The sequence below is a fragment of the Salvelinus fontinalis genome, chromosome 18 (assembly GCF_029448725.1).
Source record: "Salvelinus fontinalis isolate EN_2023a chromosome 18, ASM2944872v1, whole genome shotgun sequence".
NCBI classification, from domain to species: domain Eukaryota; kingdom Metazoa; phylum Chordata; class Actinopteri; order Salmoniformes; family Salmonidae; genus Salvelinus; species Salvelinus fontinalis.
This window is the reverse complement of record NC_074682.1, coordinates 16,810,782-16,827,220: the sequence shown is the minus strand read 5'-3', so window position 1 is coordinate 16,827,220 and position 16,439 is coordinate 16,810,782.

Genomic DNA, 16,439 nt, shown 5'->3' with positions numbered 1-16,439 from the left:
GAATAACCTACCCTCTGAATTTATCACTAACGGTTTAAGCCACGGCTTAATGTTACACTGGTTGCCATGTTCACAGTGACCTCCAGTAGTATATAAATTATTGGTTAATTGTTCGGAGGAACATCAGTTAGGGCTGAGTAGGGTCTGGAGAACATGCCAGGGCAAGTACCAGAATTGTGGGTCACCACCATTACTCCTGAATAAGACATTCATAGGACTCTACTTACTACAGGAGCATGGTACAGCATGGTACAGTGTTAGCTGGACTACTATTAAACAACTTGACACACTGACAACCACATCATTTATGAAAATATGGCGTGGAGAGGGTAGAGGTAATAACATATTGGGTTTCAAATGATGGATTGTGACCTGTGTGGCTGGAAATATTGGTTTGTTTAAATTGACAAGGCCTTTTTGATGAAAGCACAGCACCGTTTGTGAGGAGCCAGTGGACAGTAACACTAACTTCCAATCCTTGGTGCTTTGGAGCACATCTGCTAAGTACCCAGGCCCTGGCTGGCAGCAAGACACTAATGACCACAATATAAGGCATTTCAGTCACACCTTCTCCATGACCAGCATCTATTCACACATGGCTTTTGTAGCTCCCCACCACCCCTTCTTCATATCCTACTGATAAATCCCCAATATCAGACTCCTTTCCCACTCCAATTCAAGACTCACCTGATGAATCAAACTGCACTGCGTTGATCCTCAACTGACCTCCCAACCTTTCTCTCTGTCTGTCTGGATCACCACAGGCGCAGGGGCTAACTGAAAGACAAAACATACCACCTAGTGGCCAATTAAAGAGCATCATGATCATGTTAGCTCCAGTTTGAAGTTGATACAGTTGAAGTTGGAAGTTTACATACACTTTAGCCAAATACATTTAAACACAGTTTTTCACAATTCCTGACATATAATCCCAGTAAAATGTCCCTGTTTTAGGTCAGTTAGCCTCACCACTTTATTTTAAGAATGTGAAATGTCAGAATAATAGCAGAGAGAATGATTTATTTCAGCTTTAATTTCTTTCATCACATTCCCAGTGGGTCAGAAGTTTACATACACTCAATTAGTATTTGGTAGCATTGCCTTTAAATTGTTTAACTTGGGTCAAACGTTTCGGGTAGCTTTCCACAAGCTTCCCACAATAAGTTGGGTGAATTTTGGACCATTCCTCCTGACAGAGCTGGTGTAACTGAGTCAGGTTTGTAGGCCTCCTTGGTCGCACACGCTTTTTCAGTTCTGCCCACAAATTTTCTATAGGTTTGAGGTCAGGGCTTTGTGATGGCCACTCCAATACCTTGACTTTGTTGTCCTTAAGCTATTTTGCCACAACTTTGGGAAATATGCTTGGGGTCATTGTCCGTTTGGAAGACCCATTTGAGATGTTCAGATGTTGCTTCAATATATCCAGATAATTTTCCTGCCTCATGATGCTATCTATTTTGTGAAGTGCACCAGTCCCTCCTGCAGCAAAGCACCCCCACATGATGCTGCCACCCCTGTGCTTCATGGTTGAGATGGTGTTCTTCGGCTTGCAAGCATCCCCCTTTTTCCTCCAAACATAATGATGGTCATTATGGCCAAACAGTTCTATGTTGTTTCATCAGACCAGAGGACATTTCTCCAAAAAGTACAACCTTTGTCCCCATGTGCAGTTGCAAACCGTAGTCTGGCTTTTTTTTAATGGTGGTTTTGGTGCAGTGGCTTCTTCCGTGCTGAGCTGCCTATCAGGTTATGTTGATATAGGACTCGTTTTACTGTGGATATAGATACTTTTGTACCTGTTTCCTCCAGCATTTTCGCAAGGTCCTTTGCTGTTGTTCTGGGAATGATTTGCAATTTTCGCACCAAAGTACGTTCATCTCAAGGAGACAAAACACGTTTCCTTCCTGAGCGGTATGACGGCTGTGTGGTCCCATGGTGTTTATACTTGCATACTATTGCTTGTACAGATAAACGTGGCACCTTCAGGCATTTGGAAATTGCTCCCAAGGATGAACCTGACTTGTGGAGGTCTACAATTTTTTTTTAGGTCTTGGCTGATTTATTTTGATTTTCCCATGATGTCAAGCAAAGAGGCACTGAGTTTGAAGATAGGCCTTGAAATACATCCACAGGTACACCTATTGATTCAAATGATGTCAATTAGCCTTTCAGAAGCTTCTAAAGCCATGACATCATTTTCTGGAATTTTCCAAGCTGTTTGAAGGCACAGTCAGCTTAGTGTATGTAAACTCCTGACCCACTGGAATTGTGAATTATAAGTGAAATAATCTGTCTGTAAACAATTGTTGGAAAAATTACTTGTGTCATGCACAAAGTAGATGTCCTAACCGACTTACCAAAACTATAGTTTGTTGACAAGAAATTTGGTGAGTGGTTGAAAAATGAGTTAATGTATGTAAACTTCCGACTTCAACTGTATATTCATTGTGTAATCGTAGCTATGCATATTTATTTACAAAGCACTGATAAAAGTTAACAGGTCAACATTAAGAAACATGGTCTTACGGGAACCCGGTTAATTCCATAGTAATGCATGCTGCACATACTGTGGACGTGAGAATCCAAATTCAGTCAACCAATGCACCAAACAGAAGAAACTTTATTTTATGCAGGTGTTTCTCAATGGAACAGAAATGTGGGGGGAAATTTGGGGAGTATCCAGTGTAAATCTATTTATTTCATATATGGTAAACGAGCTACACCATGGAGCTACACCACAGAGTGACAGCAAATCAAATGAGAATGTAATGTCTTTGGAAGGCAGTGTAAAAATTAAGAGCTGCACATATGAATGACATAAAACAACATGGTCGCATTCCCCTGCTCAGACATTGCTGCTGCATGCCATATCTTACAACGCCGTGATAGGTATCAGCAACCACATCATATGTTTTTGCAATCTGGTGCCCGACGGCACTGTCGATGACGTGGCACGCAACCATTGGTTGATGCATGCAATGTCTAAGCAGGGGAACACGACCATGACCGACAATAACCCATCCCCCATTATGACCTCATAAGACCAATAGTCAAGCAGCTGTCATCAGTACTGGGCAGGTCGTCTCCTCTGATTGGCATGGTGTTGCAAACTGTGCATGGACCATAGGTCCAGGTGTTTGCCAAGAGGAAGGTGTCTCTCGCTCTTCAGCGTTTGCGCACACTAAAGCAGCAGGTCCTCAGATGGGACCCAACGGATCTAAAGACAGGAGAGCAGTCAGTCATCAGTCATGTGTTTGTGTCCCTTTTTGCCACAGAACATAAGTTTCTAAACCAGCCACGCACAAAAGTTGTAAAATAATATTGCATAATTAATTTCAAATGAATGTTTTCACTTAATTACATACAGATGAAACACTGAAAAATAGTTATCAAAAAGTTCTTAATTTCTGAATGTGAAAAGAAATACAAATCCTTATCTTCCCCCCAAATTCAGGAGTTGTGTCAAAGTAAAACCTTCTCAAAACGAGCCTTGAGGAAATCACTCACCTTTCAAGGGATAAGGAAGCCTATATGCACAGCATAGAATAGTTTAAACCTAAACTGACAGCCTGACTTCAAGTCAGTACAACTGCCACTGCAAACTTAGCGCTACACAGCAGCACTGAAAACCTCACACTACTCTTAAAACAGCCAAACTCCTGAAAGCCCACATCCCTGCATACAAATAATCATGGGATGCTGATAAAGGCACCAGGAAGTGATGAGCTTGGAACTATAAGGTTCAATCTGCATCTTTTTCAAAATTGAGTTGACATAGCTTTGTTCTGTTCAATGTTCTCTATCAACACTGAGTACACCTTACTAATATTGACTTGCACAAGGTGTCGAAAACATTCCATAGGGATGCTGATCCATGTTGACTCCAATGCTTCCAACAGTCATGGCAAGTGGGCTGGATGTCCTGTAGGTAGTGGACCATTCTTGATACACATGGGAAATACAGCAGTGTTGCAGTTCTTGACACAAACCGGTGCTCCTGTCACCTACCCCATTCAAAAGGCACTTACATGTTTTGTCTTTCCCATTCAACCTCTGAACGGCACACATACACAATAAATGTCTCAAGGCTTAAAAATCCTTCTTTAACCCGTCTCTTCCCCTTCATCTACACCGAAGTGGATTTAACAAGTGACATCAATAAGGGATCATAGCTTTCACCTGGTCAGTCTATGTCATGGGATGAACAGGCGTTCCTTATATTTGTGTACAGTACTCTGTGTATATAGTACTCTCAATACCCCAATTCATGTTGTTAAATTTAAAAGAATACAAGATAAAAATGGCTGACACCACTCAAACCAATGAGGGTTCGGAACTTTAAAGCCAATTATCGCCAAGAATCATCTTTTGTAAATATAAAAACTTTTGTCCCAAGCTCTTTACAACGGTAGTGAAGATGGGGGGGGCAGCCCCCTTTGGCGACATTATTCCCAAGGTTGAAGCCTGCTTGACAGAGATGCTAAGCTGCTAGCCATCAAGCTAACGAAGTTGGTTCCAGATGAGTTTTGCAATGGAGCCCTCTTTGTCTGGAGAAAGAAATGAACGGTTCCAGCGGTGTAGCGGCTTTGTTTCGGGACAAACTGGATCACTCAGAGTTCCAATGTGGCCATTGTTTGCTAACTGAGGATTACAGGCTTGAGGTGGCTTCCTTGATTACGTAGGTCGCCAGCCTATGTAAGAAACTGCGGAAAACGCAGAGTGGAATGTTAAAACTTTCTACACCGGTTGCTGGACGGCGTTCGCGCTTGTTGAATGCATCTCCGCCTTGGAGATGTCATTAGCCGACTGGCCGTTGTTGCCTGGAGTGCCCCCATCTGATAGCGGAGTCGAAAGAGCACCGCAAGAGGAGCAAGGCAATCAACGATGGTCGCATGTCACGAGCTGTGGAAGCCAAAGACATCGGCCTCCCGCAAAGTAGTCTACACTCCCAACGAGAGGCCCGGAGCAGATACAAACAACGAATAGTTTCGCCCTCCTGGAGCCTGATCTTCCTGCACCTTCGTTGCTGGGGGTGCCTGTGGCCGCAGTGTCTATAACTACGATTTCAAAGTCGACGTCCGCAACCTGCTATGGATCGAGCGGGGCTTCTCCATCTGTCGGAGGCCTGCACCAGGTGTCGAGAACAACGGGCTCAAGTTATCCTGCCTCTCGCCCGTCCATAAAGGGTTTCCCGAATCCTGTGAAATGTGGGAGTAGGCGCATTTCCTCGTCCTTCTCGCCAGCCGTGATTTTGGGCAGCTCCATGGTAAGAAATGTGACCTGGTGCAAAACAGTGTCCTATCCCGGAGCTCGAGTAAATTACATTACTAAGCTGCTCCCGAATGTACTAAATCGATTCTATTGTAGTCCATGTGGGTTTTAATGACATTATGACAGGCAGCTCTGAACAATTAGACAATAACTTATCAATGACCCAAGCCCAGCTCACATAACCCCAACCATTGTGACGCAGAGTTGTCATAATGCTTCAGCAAATGTACATTACACCAGGAGCGTTGGTAGACATAATGTAAGTAACATAATTTATGTTCCTCTAACTTCCCGGAATGCCTCTGCTGATCCTACAGCTATTGTATGTAGTAATTGTGCCTATGAACCAGATTTGTACTGTTAGCACTGAGGCGGTGTGCCCTAGGAGGAAGTCCACTGTGTGCAACTCACCCTGCACTAACATAAATGACATGAGCATATCTATTTCTGCTAAGCTTCCTAGTAAAGCAATGAACACAAGTAAGCATCCCAGAAGAAAAGTGATCAAAATAGCCCACGTTACCATATGTAGCTTAAGAAACAAGATTCATGAAATCAATAATTTGCAAGCAACAGATGGCATTCATATTCTGAAACTCACTTAGATAATACATTTTATGATACAGTGGTAGCAATACAAGGTTATACTATTTACATAAAATATAGAAATGCCAAAGGTGGAGGTGTTGCTGTTTATATTCAGAACCACATTCCTGTAAAGATTAGAGAGGATCATGTTAAATACTGTTGAAGTAATCTGGCTACAGGTTCATTTGCCTCAGCTAAAGCCCATTCTGGTGGGAAGCTGCTATAGACCATTAAGTGCTAACAGTCAGTATCTGGATAACATATGTGAAATTCTTGATAATGTATGTGATAAACAGAGGTATATTTTCTGGGTGATTTAAATATTGACTGGCTTACATCAAGCTGTCCACTCAAGAAAAAGCTTCAAACTGTAACCAGTGCCTGCAACCTGGTTCAGTCAACCTACCAGGGTAGTTACAAACAGCACAGAAATTTAATCAACATGTATTGATCACATCTTTACTAATGCTGCATAAATTAGCTTGAAAGCAGTATCCAGATCCATTGAAAGTAGTGATCACAATATAGTAGCCATATCTAGGAAAACCGACGCGCCAAAGGCTGGGCCTAATAGTGTATAAGAGGTTATATAATACGTTTTGTAGTGATTCCTATGTTGTTGATGTAAAGAGTATTTGTTGGTTCGTGGTGTGTAATGAGGAGCAAACAGACGCTGCACTAGATACATTTATGAAATTGCTTATTCCAGTTACTAATAAGCATACACCCATTAAGAAAATGACTGTAAAAACTGTTAAATCTCTGTGGTTCGATGAGGAATTGAAAAATTGTATGGTTGAGAGGGATGAGGCAAAAGGAATGGCATATAAGTCTGGCTGCACAACCGATTGACAAATGTGCTGCAAAATGAGAAATCAAGTGACTAAACTGAATGAAAATAAACTACACTATGAAACAAAGATAAATGACATAACGAATTAATAGTAAAAAGCTTTGGGTACCTTAAATTACATTTTGGGAAAAAAGGCACTCAGCTCCATGATTCATTGAATCAGATGGCTCATTAAATCACAAAACTAACTGATATTCTCAACTACTATTACTGAGGATAATAGCGGATGATATTGCCACTCCAATTTGCCATATTTTCAATTTAAGCCTACTAGAAAGTGTGCCCCCAGGCTTGGAGGGAAGCTAAAGTCATTCCGCTACCTAAGAATAGTAAAGTCCCCTTTACTGGCTCAAATAGCCGACCAATCAGCCTGTTACCAACCATTAGTAAACTTTTGGGGAAAATTGTGTTTGACCAGATACAATGCTATTTTATAGTAAACAAATTGACAACAAACTTTCAGCATGATTATAGGGAAGGACATTCAACAAGCACAGCACTTACACAAATGACTAATGATTGGCTGAGAGAAATTGACGATAAAAAGATTGCGGGGGCTGTTGTGAGACTTCAGTGCGGCTTTGACATTATCGATCATAGTCTGCTGCTGGAAAAACTTGTTTTATGGCTTTACACCCCCTGCTATATTGTGGATAAAGAGTTACCTGTCTAACAGAACACAGACGGTGTTCTTTAATGCAAGCCTCTCCAACATAATCTAGGTAAAATCAGGAATTCCCCAGGGCAGCTGTCTAGGCCTCTTACTTTTGCAAAATCTGTACTAATGACATGCCACCGGCTTTGAGTAAAGCCAGTGTGTCTATGTATGCGTATGATTCAATACTATAGAGGTCAGCTATTACATTGACTGAAATGACACCAACACTTAACAAAGAGTTGAGGTTAGTTTCAGAGTGGGTGGCAAGGAATAAGTTAGTCCTAAATATTTCTGAAACTAAAATCATTGAATTTGGGAGAAATCATTCACTAAACCTCAACTAAATGTTGTAATAAATAATGTGGAAATTGAGCTAGTTGAGGTGACTAAACTGCTTGGAGTAACCCTGGATTGTAAACTGTTATGGTCAAAACATATTGTCCATAATAATGCGCTGCTCTACCTTCAATAAAAAAAATATATATTTTAAATTTGATCACATACACATGGTTAGCAGATGTTAATGTGAGTGTAGCGAAATGCTTGTGCTTCTAGTTCCGACAGTGCAGTAATATCTAACAAGTAATCTAACATTTCCCCCACAACTACACACACATATACATATACAGTGGGGAGAAGAAGTATTTGATAACCTGCAAAATCGGCAGTGTTTCCTACTTACAAAGCATGTAGAGGTCTGTAAGTTTTAGGTCCTGCCGTGTAGTTCTGGGATGATCCCTCACTTTCCTCATGATCATTGATGCCCCACGAGGTGAGATCTTGCATGGAGCCCCAGACCGAGGGTGATTGACCGTCATCTTGAACTTCTTCCATTTTCTAATAATTGCGCCAACAGTTGTTGCCTTCTCACCAAGCTGCTTGCCTACTGTCCTGTAGCCCATCCCTGCCTTGTACAGGTCTACAATTTTATCCCTGATGCCCTTACACAGCTCTCTGGTCTTGGCCATTGTGGAGAGGTTGGAGTCTGTTTGATTGAGTGTGTGGACAGGTGTCTTTTATACAGGTAACGAGTTCAAACAGGTGCAGTTAATACAGGTCATGAGTAGAGAACAGGAGGGCTTCTTAAAGAAAAACTAACAGGTCTGTGAGAGCCGGAATTCTTACTGGTTGGTAGGTGATGAAATACTTATATCATGCAATAAAATGGAAATTAATTACTTAAAAATCGTACAATGTGATTTTCTGGATTTAGATTCCGTCTCTCACAGTTGAAGTGTACCTATGATAAAAATTACAGACCTCTACATGCTTTGTAAGTAGGAAAACCTGCAAAATCGGCAGTGTGTCAAATACTTGTTTTCCCCACTGTATATACACATTCGTGTTTTCCCCACTGTATATATATATAGATATATATATGGATGAGCAATGGCCGAGCGGCAAGGTGCAATAGATGGTATAAAATACAGTATATACATATGATATGAGTAATGTAAGATATGTAAACTTTATTAAAGTGGCATTATTTAAAGTGCCATTGTTTAAGGTGAATAGTGATCCATTTATTAAAGTTGCCAGTGATTGGGTCTCAATGTTGGCAGCAGCCTCTCTGAGTTAGTGATTGCTGTTTAGCCATCTGATGGCCTAGAGATAGAAGCTGTTTTTCAGTTTCTCTGTCCCAGCTTTCTGGATGGTAGCGGGGTGAACAAGCAGTGGCTCGGGTGGATGTTGTCCTTGATGATCTTTTTGGCCTTCCTGTGACATTGGGTGCCGTCTGTGTTATGGAGGGCAGGTAGTTTGCCCCCGGTGATGCATTGTGTAGACCGCACTACCCTCTGGAGAGCCTTGCCATTGAGTGCGGTGCAGTTGCGTAACAGGCAGTGATACAGGCGGTGATGCTCTTGATTGTGCATCTGTAAAAGTTTGTCAGGGTTTTGGGTGACATGCCAAATGTCTCCAGCCTCCTGAGGTTGAAGATTCGCTCCTGCGCCTTCTTCACCACACTGTCTGTGTGGGTGGACCATTCCAGTTTGTCTGTGATGTGTACGCCGAGGAACTTTCCACCTTCTCCACTGCTGTCCCTTTTGATGTGGATAGGGTGTGCTCCCTCTGCTGTTTCCTGAAGTCCACAATCATCCCCTTTGTTTTGTTGACGTTGAGTGAGAGGTTGTTTTCATGGCACGACACTCCGAGGGCCCTCACCTCCTCCCTGTAGGCCGTCTCGTTGCTGTTGGTAATCAAGCCCACTACTATTGTGTTGTCTGCAAACTTGATGATTGAGTTAGAGGCGTGCATGGCCACGCATTCGTGGGTGAACAGGGAGTACAGTAGGGGACTGAGCACTCACCCTTGTGGGGCCCTAGTGTTGAGGGTCAGCAAAGTGGAGATGTTGTTTCCTAACTTCACCAGCTGGGGGAGGCCCGTCAGAAAGTCCAGGACCCAATTGCACAGGACGGGGTTGAAACCCAGGGCCTCCAGCTTGATTATGAGCTTGGAGAGTACAGTGCCTTGCAAAAGTATTCACCCCCCTTGGCATTTTTCCTATTTTGTTGCATTACAACCTGCAATTTTAAATGGATTTTTATTTGGATTTCATGTAGTGGGCAAACACAAAATAGTCCAAATTGGTGAAGTAAAATGGAAAAAAATACTCGTTTAAAATAATTATACAAAATAAAAAACGGAAAAGTGGTGGGTGCATATGTATTCACCCCCTTTGCTATGAAGCCTCACAATAAGATCTGGTGCAAACAATTACCTTCAGAAGTCACATAATTAGTTAAATAAAGTCCACCTGTGTGCAATCTAAGTGTCACATGATCTCAGTATGTTTACACCTGTTCTGAAAGGCCCCAGAGTCTGCAACACCACTAAGCAAGCAGCACTATGAAGACCAAGGAGCTTTCCAAACAGGTCAGAGACAAAGTTGTGGAGAAGCACAGATCAGGGTTGGGTTATAAAAAAATATCCGAAACTTTGAACATCCTTTGGAGCACCATTAAATCCATTATTAAAAATGTTTAAGAACATGGTACCACAACAAACCTACCAAGAGAAGGCCGCCCACCAAAACTCACGGACCAGGCAAGAAGGGCATTAATCACAGAGGGAACAAAGAGACCAAAGATAAGCCTGAAGGAGCTGCAAACTACTAGTCATTTAGTTCCGTTATCTTTGCCTTCTTGGGTACAGCAACAATGGTGGCCATCTTGAAGCATGTGGGGACAGCAGACTAGGATAGGGAGCAATTGAATATGTCCGTAAACACACCTACTAGCTGGTCTGCGCATGCTCTGAGGACGCGACTAGGGATGCCATCTGGGCCAGCAGCCTTGTGAGGGTTAACATGTTTGAATGTTTTATGTCGGCCACGGAGAAGGAGAGGGGGCACAGTCCTTGTTAGCGGGCCGCGATGGTGGCACTGTATTATCCTCAAAGCGGGCAAAGAAGGTGTTTAGTTTGACTGGAAGCGTGACGTCGGTGTCCGTGATGTGGCTGGTTTTCTTTTTGTAGTCAGAGCCTATTACTGTGACCCTCATATTGGCTATTCAGTAGCTACCTCCCAAGTCGTTGCGGGACAGTAGTGCTTGGCAAGCGGGAGAGGACAGTGTCCTGGTGTTGTTGCCATTCATGTCCTCTCCATTGAGTAGATTGTATGTATGCATCAAGGTGACATCTAGATGGTTATCAATAATAGCTATTTCTTGTGTAGGCTGCTATCCTAAAATTGCCGGTGACACCATGATACAGCTGCCCAGCGGCAGGCACCTCAGCTAGGCGAAGTAGTCTGAATTAATCTAAGTTAAATCAAGAAATCTGTCATTCAGTTTGACGTTTTTGCAGAGGTCTTCGTCGCACAATTTTACATACTAAGATTGTCACATATACTCCCTCTCTGGCGCTCAAGGTCCCAGTCTACTTATTATTATGCACACCTGTCACCATCGTTACGCTCCTCATCAGACTCACATGGACTCCATCACCTTCCCTATAACTTCCACTCGATTTGGACTCTGTTTGTGTTCCATGTCACTGCACTACTCTTGTTTTGGTCCATGTTTATTTCTTAAATTCTTCACTCCCTGTACTTGCTTCCTGACTCGCAGCGTACACGTTACAAAGATGTTTGGTGCAGTATTTCTCAAGGGAAAAATGCGCATGATAACTAGTCGTCTCTCGTTGAATGACAAACACTTCATGTTCCCACTCCTACTAGGAGTAGTATTGGAGTTGTAATCACCGGCAAAGGGGCGTAGACTTCATCTAACTTCGATGTCAATTAAAAAAAGTTGCGCAAAAAGACACAAAAAAACCTGTCGAAGACAAAACAAACAAATGTCACAAAATGTAGTCATAACATATGTGCAAATTGTTTCAACTGGGAAGCATATGATAAGCTTTATCGACTCGTCATGCAGCCCAATCAGGCCACACAAAATGGTATTGAGTGGCAACAAATCTGCCCAATTAGCTGATTCGCTTTCCACACACCCATTCCTTTGACACACCCACTCACCCATACTCAGGTCAACATATTGGGCTACAGCTACCCATACCTGCAATTAGAGCCTTTGAAGCCACCGGCGGACATATTGGCACTCTTCAGAAGGAGCAGTCATCCATAGGAATGAGTGCAATTCTACAGTATTTCAATAAATGTAAAGGACACAATTATATACTGAACAAAAATATAAACGCAAATGCAACAATTTCAAAGATTTTACAGAGTTATAGTTAATATAAGGAAATCAGTCAATTGAAATAATTTAATTAGGTCCTAATCTATGGATTTCACACAACTGGGAATGCAGATATGTATCTGTAGTCACAGATACCTTAAAAAAGGGGTGTGGATCAGAATATCAGTCAGCATCTGGTGTGACCACCATTTACCTCATGCCGTGCGACACATCTCCTTCGCCTAGAGTTGATCAGGCTGTTGATTGTGGCCCGTGGAATGTTGTCCCACTCCTCTTCAATGGTTATGCGAAGTTGCTGGATATTGGCAGGAACTGGAACATGCTGTCGTACACATCGATCCAGAGTATCCCAAACATGCTAAATGGGTGACATGTCTGGTGAGTTTGCAGGCCATGGAAGAACTGGGACATTTTCAGCATCCAGGAATTATTTACAGATCCTTGCGACATGGGGCTGTGCATTATCATGCTGAAACATGAGGTGATGGAGGTGGATGAATGGCACGACAATGGGCCTCAGGATCTCGTCACAGTATCTCTGTGCATTCAAATTGCCATCGATAAAATGCAATTGTGTTTGTTGTCTGTAGCTTATGCCTACTCATACCATAACGCTACTGCCTCCATGGTTCACTCTGTTCACAATGTTGACATCAACAAACCACTCGCCCACACGATGCCATACACACTTTCTGCCATCTTCCATTTGCACAAAAAGCTTTTCTCTCTCAAATTTGGACCTACTGCCAAATTCTCTAAAACAACGGAGGCGGCTTATGGTAGAGAAATTAACATTCAATTCTCTGGCAACAGCTCTGGTGGACATTCCTGCAGTCAGCATGCCAATTACACGCTCCATCAAAACATGAGACCTCTGTGGCATTATGTTGTGTGACAAAACGGCACATTTTAAACTGGCCTTTTGTCGTCCCCAGCACAAGGTGCATCTGTGTAACGATCATGCTGTTTAATCATCTTTTTGACATGCCCCACCTGTCAGGTGGATGGATTATCTTGGCAAAGGATAAATGCTTACTAACAGGGATATAAACAAATTTGTGCACAAAATTTAAGAGAAATAGGCTTTTTGTGCTTATGGAAAATGTCTGGTATCTTTTATTTTAGCTCATGAAACATGGGACCAACACTTTGCGTTAATATTTTTGTTCAGTTATAGTTATGTTTTCATCTTGTATTGTAGTAACACTCAAGCATGTTTTCGCCATGAGGACTATTTCATCACTCAGATTGTTTAGACTCTAAAAAAATATTTGACTTTGTGCAGTATCTACAATCTAAATGTGTTTATCCAACTTTCTTGTCGTTTTTCTGTTTGACTTAATATGGTAATTTATTTGAGGTCAAATCATGGTTGATATGCATGAAACATGACTTTAATACATCAGTGCATTATCACTTATCTACCTACAACATATTTGGCTGGACAGCAAATAAATCTTATAGCCATTTTTCTCAGTTTCACTGTTTGTGTAGTTACTGCTCTTTGCCTTTCTATGGCAGAGCGGGTAACTGCATTCAAAACCTGGTGGAACAAAGCCAAAATGTTTGTTTACATTGGTTTTTACTTGAATTTTATAGTTACTGCAAATTTTACAATCAATTTTCTCTGAAACAGAACATAATTGAACCTGGACACTTTTTTTTTTAATCACAAGATAAAACATACCACAAAGCCTAATTTCAGTCTCAACTCAATTTTGACCAAAAGCGTAGTTACTGCGTTTTGCCTTTATAGGGCAGAATGCATAGCATTAGCAATCCAGGGTTTCTATTTACATGATTGGTAGTTACACTAGGAAGATTTTACTTGACACCCCATTATTTACCCAAACAAAATGTGTATATATATATATATATATATATATATATATATATACAGTACCAGTCAAAAGTTTGGACACCTACTCATTCAAGGGTTTTTCTATATTTCTTTACTATTTTCTACATTGTATAATAAGTGAAGACATCAAAATTATGAAATAACACATATGGAATCATGTAGTTACCGAAAAAGTGTTACACAAATACAAATATATTTTAGATTTTTGATTCTTCAAAGTAGACACCCTTTGCCTTGATGACTGCTTTGCACTGACCTTCAAGTCTTACTCCAATTAGGGGAGTGTGTGAGGGTGTTGGTGAAATGGAGAAAGGTGGAGTCAGGCGCAGGACACAGAGATGAGTTTAGTCCGATTGTTTACTCAAAAAATGAGAGAATAATGTTCCAATACGGAACACAAAATTCAAACCACAAATAACACGAACCCACATGACAAACAATAACGCACAAAACAGAGAGGGAAACCAGAGGGTTAAATAAGGAACATAATTAATGGAATAGAAATCAGGTGTGTAATGATGAAGACAAAACCAAACGAAAATGAAACATGGATCGGTGGCGACTAGAAAGCCGGTGACGTCGACCGCCGAACGCCGCCCGAACAAGGAGAGGGACCAACTTCGGCGGAAGTCGTGACAGAGTGGTGGTAGGGTTAGCGGAAAATAATAAAATAAATATATTAAAAAAAATATCTATATGTACAGTACCAGTCAAAAGTTGACACACCTACTCATTCAAGCATTTTTCTTTATTTTTACTATTTTCTACACTGTAGAATAATAGTGAAGCTCATCCAGTTTGATTTCTATTTTGCCATACATTTTTAACTGTGCTGTTTCACAAAAGTTATGAACCTATATACATTTTACAGACAGAGTATTTTACAGTTGTTATCTTGTTGTTATTAGTCCCACCCTTCAGCTCCGTTCAACTCCTCCCATCTATCTCTATTTGCCATATATATATTTAACTGTGCTGTGGTGCTTCAAAAAAATTCTGAACCTTTCTATTCTCATAGTTTCATAGTTACAAATTGTAAATTAAAAATTAAAATTTTTGCTTAAATTATTATAATATTATTGATCGATTGACTAAGACATTTCAAATCACCCAGTATTGCTCTCTGCAGCGTTAGCTCCAGGTAAATGTTGCAATTCTTCAGCCATTCCTGGACCTGAGACCAAAAACAAGCTACATATAGTATGGACAGTACCAAAACAAATTATCTAATTGTTCTGTGTCTTTACAGCAAAATATGCAAAGTTGGGAAGGTTGTATCCCCCACATATAACATTCTGTTGATTGCAAGAATGTTTTGTATAATAATTTAAATTGAAACATTTCTAAGTTTTGAATCCGGCGTCGTTTTGCGCATCAGTTTATAAACCATGTGCCATGGAATCGGTACATCGAAAATCTTACAGCTATCAATTTTTTGGTCCTTAAATTAAACTGGTATATTTATTTATTTATCACAAATTTCTTTAACCAATTTTGGTCTTTAATGCAAGGCCGACAGACAAGTTCCTTACTTTTCCCCCTTCCACTTGCCACTTTTTCTGCGGTAATGCTGCAATTAGTTGGCTGTAATTTTGGGTAGAGCAGACATTTCCATATATTTTTGTTAGCTGCATGTGTGACATAACCCCAGCAGTCCTGTTTATGTCCTGTTTATGATAGCATATACAAAGATTATATTTTTTTAATATTTGTTCAGTCTTTTCTGGTGGATTAAACTGAAATTGCAACCAAGTTTCTATGGCTTGTTTTTAAAATAGCAATATTTTGGAGATTATTTAATTTACAAATAACCGAAAGTGAGAGGTTGTAATCTGAATAAAGAGAAAAGGGCCATTCTTGAACATGGGGTGAGACATTCTTACTAATCTCATAGAGAACCAGTTTGGATTTACTGACGGGCCTGGACATGTACTGGCTTAAGCAGGGGGACACGTCTGGCACTGCAGGATTTGAGTCCCTGGCGGCGTAGTGTGTTACTGATGGTAGGCTGTGTTACTTTGGTCCCAGCTCTCTGCAGGTCATTCACTAGGTCCCCCCGTGTGGTTCTGGGATTTTTGCTAATAAAAAAAAATAAAACATGCTAATAACGGTCTTCCGAGTATATCAAAAAAGGTATGGTATACCTCCACTGGTTTTAATTTAATCATGAAGTTCCTCCTCTGTAATTTGGCCTTCACATGAGTCTTTTTTTACAGCTGTTAATTGTAAATTATAAATAGAAAAGTTCCAACTTTTCTTTTTGTTTTTCATCTAATTTATTCTGTGCCTCTATCGTACAGTTTTAATTGCTATCGATCTGCATTAGTCCTTCCATTTCCTTTGTTAGTATGGACTCTTTTGACCTAAATTGCTTTTGTTTTAGAGACTAATACTGAATTGCATGGTCTCTAAAAGCACAAAGTGTCCCATACAATAAGGGGATCTGCTTCACCTATGTTATGTCGGGAAAAGTCCTTTAGAAATTCTTCTGTCCTAGTTAAGTTATCATTCAATAGGCTTTGATTAAATGTCCAATATCCTCACCCA